Below are 4740 nucleotides of genomic sequence, written 5' to 3'. Positions count from 1 at the left end.
GCCACCCCCCCCTTCTCCTGTCCCTGCTGGGGAGGAAGGGGCAGTTGCAGTGGTGGAGCTGGGGTGAAGATTTGGGGGGGGGGAAAGAAATTTTTATTTTTGAACCCCCGTGTCTCTTTTGCTTAAGATTAAAGGAAGGAAAAATAAAGTTGTGTGTCTTTTGCCTGAGTCTTTGGGGGGCTTCCCCGGGAAAGCGATCTGGCGCTGGCTGGCCTCGTCTGTCCAGCTCTGTCCCCGACTGCTGGGAGTAGGGGCTGGGAGTGAGTGGGACAGGCACAGCCTTGGCTGGGCTGGGAATGAGAAGGATGGGTCAGGAGGCAGGGGAATCTCCTCCCTCAAGTGGCCTGTGGAAACTTAAAGTCTTCAGTCCAGGTGGACCCTTCCAGTGCGGCCACAGGACTCTGGTGTCTCCCCTGGACTGCCAGCTCAGCCTCTGGCCCCCAAGCCGCCCCTGGGTGGGCAATGAGGGAGGAGCGGTCGAGCGAGTGTCTTTCTCTCTCCCACGTTCAGTCTCACGTTCAGGTGGTGATGCAGAGGGCGACAGAACGGGGAGACACTGGATCTGAGGCCCTCTGGCCCCTGAAGTAAGGACAGCTCCCTTCTGGGCAGGGGGAGATGACCCCCAGGTCCCCAAGGAAAGGGAGCGGGTTATTGTACGCCAGCGTGTTCACCAAGGTGTTGCCTCTGGGAATTCAGGTGCTGTTCTCCAAGGGGCCCAAGTAACTCTTCGGCTTCCAGAACAGCAGTGTTCACAAGACTACACATGCACCGATGAGCACCTGTTTCTGAAGCAAAATTCTATGAGAGTTCTACCCACTGTTCTGGGGGCCCCTGACCCCTGGCGAGTTGCAGGGGCCTTCGCACTTGGCAGTGGGCCACAGGGAAAGGAGTGCCCCCCTCTCTCCCCTCCCTAGCACCGGGCACAGAGCCCCACCTTTCCTGGTAGTCCCTCTTTTGTGTCTGGAGTCAGACACTTTCCTGCCACAGGAGGTGAGGGAAGGTGGTTTTGTTCGACCATCTCCCTCCTGTCCTTCCTTCTATCGACTCAGGAGAGGCAAAAAGGCACTTGGGACCTTTAAGGGGGTGAGACTTGCTTCTCCCCTTAGAAGGAAACCAGGTCCCCCAAAGCAGATAAATCCTGGCCAGAGTGCTCTAGGCTGCATCAGGCCAAGGCCAAGGCCTGCAGGCCGTTTGGTCACTTAGGCCATGTGCTCTACCGCTCCGAAACTGAGTTAATTCTGTCAATCCTCATGAATCTATCAACGAGGAACTATTAGGCCCACTCTACAGATGAAGAAAAAACCCACAGAGGTGTCCAACCTCCACGGCCCAGGCTGGGGCTCCAAATTCCAGAGTGCGGAGGCTGCTCAGCTCTGAGTTACGCTGCCCTCTCCGGGCGGAAGCAGGGCGGGGCTGCCTGGAGGGACCCCAGGGCGCTCTTGGCGCGGGCTGGGTCTGTACCCTGTGGGCCAGCCATCCTGGTTTGGGGTCTGATTTTCCTTCATCCACGGGTGGGTGCTCTTGCCGCCCACCCCTCGGCTGCAGCTGCTGTCCTGGGATGGGGCAGCGGGTGCTGGCTCTCCCTGCAGGTGCAGGCCGTCTCGACCCCGGCTAACATTCGAATCGACCGGGGCGCTTAAAAAAACATGCATGTCAGCATCCCACCGTCAGAGATTCTGATCTAATTGGCCTGGAGTGGAGCCCAGGTAGGGCTTTCATTCCTTCCTTCCTTCCTTCCTTCCTCTTTCTTTCTTTTCTTTCTTTCTTTCTTTCTTTCTCTCTCTTTCCTTTCTCTCTTTCTCTTTCCTTTCTCTCTTTCTCTTTATTTTTCTTTTTCTCTCTCTCTTCCTTCCTTCTTTTCTTTTCTTTTCTTTTCTTTTTCTTCTTTTTCCCAGGCGATTCTAATGCAGAGCTGGGCAAAAAGAAAGCTGGAGTCAGGACACCTGGGTTTGAATCCTGTCCCACCACTTAACTGTTTTATTGCCCTGGAGCTACCCGCCTTCTCTGAGACTCAAGTTTTCTGCATCTCATGGGGATGATCTCAGCCTCAAATAACAGGGTGGTAGCAATGTGAGACCATGGATGTGAAAACCATATAAATTGGGGTGGATTATGAAGGGGCCGTCGTTGGAGTTAACACTCACGCCAGACCCCCCCTCCCCCGCCCCCGCCCCCGCCCCCGCCCCCGCCGTACCCCAAGACTGCCAACTCGGGCCCTTTCTGTAGTATTTTTGCAGAGTGCTCATTTCCACGTCACTTGCTCACAGCCTCCCTGTGCTCTAAACCCTCTGAAGAGGATTTTATGGGTGAGCCGCACCCCCACTGTGGCTCTAGCTACAGGAACCCCCTGATGGATGGATGGATAGTATGCCCTAGAAACCTTTGCTGAGGGAAAGTATAATTGCTCCCAAGTGGGAAGATGGCTGGGAGGAGCTGGGGGGGGGGAGGGATCTTGAGGATTGCAGGCTGGTTGCTCACCTCCTGGAACTGCTGGGCTGTTGACAAACACTGGGGCTATACTGCCACCGTGGGGGCAGCACGGGAAACTGCTGCTGGGTCTCGGAGGGTGATTTTGCTTAAGCGGTGGTCCCAGGAGTCCATTTGGGAGCTTGGGTGCTTGGTAACCTCGCAGAAACAGGGGACCCATTGTCGAAGACCGCCTGAGCTAGAAGCCTGGGAAGGGATCTGGGAATCTGCATTGAAACACGCCCCCTGGGCGATTCTAATTCATAGAGTCACCTAGTTTCTCGGTGACCTAATTTGTACAATTTGGGGCAGATTCAGAGCCCCTGGTTTAGAAATTATTAAGAATTTCAAGGGGCGCCTGGGTGGCTCAGTTGGTTAAGCGTCTGCCTTGGGCTCGGGTCATGATCTTGCGGTTCGTGAGTTCGAGCCCTGCATCGGATTCTCTGTCGTCAACACAGAGCCCGCTTTTCAGGTCCTCTGCCTCCCTCTCTCTCTGCCCCTCCCCTGCATGTTCTCTCTCTCCCTCTCTCTCTGTCTCTCTCAAAAATAAACATTTGAAAAAACAGAATTTCAAGACAGTTATGGCAGAGGATTAAGCCAGGCCCAGGCCCTGTGTGACCACACAGGCTTCGTGCCTGGGAAGCTGGCCTTGTTGTTAAGCCCTCTGAATCCGGACGGCCACTGCTGTAGAGACTGGACCGGCTCCATAGGATGTGGTGGGTGAGAGCGCCCCCGGGGGTGAGGCAGTGTTTGAACGGAATTTGGACTCTACTACTTATGACATATGGGACTTTGGACACATTCCTAACCTCTGAGCTTTATTTCCCTTTTAAATACTGGGATGATTTCTTTTTCAAAGAATTGCTTTGAGAATATAAAATCATTTCTGTCGTATAGGAAGTGCTGCTTACGTGTAGTTAGTGCTGCACCCTGGGCTCAGGGTTAGGGTTCTTGGAGGTGAAGATGAGACAGATTATGGCCCCTGTCCCAAAGGGTTGACACTGCAGTGGATGGAAACAGCCACGGGAGTCTGCGACGTCCATGGGAGGGACAGAGGTGTTCCCGAGTGCACTTGGGAGGAATGTACGTCCCACAGAAACAGTTGTAGGGAGGAGGTAGGAATTTCAGAGGAAGATGTGGTGTGTGTGGGGGGGTGTTCAGGCCGAGAGAACAGCATGAGCTACGTGGAGGCTTGAGGCTCCCTGTGGTAGAGAGAGGGTGTAGATACAGGAGCAGCTGGGGAGGAAGTCAGAGAAGAGCTCGTCAGGAAGGATTTTGGGGGTCTTGCTGAGGGATTTCAGCTTTGGACTGAAAGGAAAGCGTTTAAGCAGAGGATGGGCATGACTGGATGTGTGATTTTTTTTTTTTTTTTTTATTTGAGAGAGAGACAGAGAAGAGAGTGCAGGGGAGAGGGGCAGAGGAAGAGAGAGAGAGAATCTCAAGCAGGCTCAGGGTGGAGCTCGACGTGGGGCTTGATCTCATGAACTTGGGCTCATAACCTGAGCCGAAATCAAGAGTCAGATGCTCAACCGACCGAGCCACCCAGACGCCCCAGATTTGAGAGTTTTCGATGAGGTAGCCAATTCCTGGGACGTGGGGACGTAGGAGGTGAATGAGGAGTCAGCAATGACACTGGGGGTCAGGCTAAGGCAACTGGGTAGATGGCGGTACCATTCTCTGGGATAGCAGCCGGAAAGGGAGGAAGGATTTGGGGAGGAGGAGAGGGTGGCTTAGGAGGGAAGGTGATGAGTTCAAATGGCGTTCTTGTTCTTGAATTTGCAGTGTGTAACGTGTAAGATAAAATAAGATGGGCAAGGTACCTGAGCGTACAGGATGAATTCGATTTTGGGCACACTGTATTGGAGCTGCCCGGAGTGCCAAGAAGACACTCCTTGACTTTCCCATCACCCTCATCTTGACATCCAATTCATGAACAAGACCCATTGGGTTCTATCCACAAGACACTGTTCATATGTGCCCCTTTTGCTCCTTCTCCACCGTCACCTCCACGGCAGGAGAGGGGTGGTTAATGGCGAAGGGTGGGAGCCGCAGGTGTGCAGGGCACAGGAAGGCGGCTGTCCTTTGGAAGCAAGAAGAAGGGTTCAGGAGGGAGGGGAACGGGGCGGTGGCTTTCTGGCTAACTCCACAGGGGTTTGGATGCGAAGGTAGGACATTCTCACAGGCCGGTCTTGCTTTTCTCTGATGGGGAGCAGGGGGTACGGAGAGGAGCACGAAAGGGTGTTGTAGACACGGGGGAGCGTGGGAGGGAGGCAA

This window comes from Panthera uncia, assembly GCF_023721935.1.
Source record: "Panthera uncia isolate 11264 chromosome C1 unlocalized genomic scaffold, Puncia_PCG_1.0 HiC_scaffold_3, whole genome shotgun sequence".
NCBI lineage: Eukaryota > Metazoa > Chordata > Mammalia > Carnivora > Felidae > Panthera > Panthera uncia.
Note: the sequence above shows the minus strand (reverse complement) of the source record.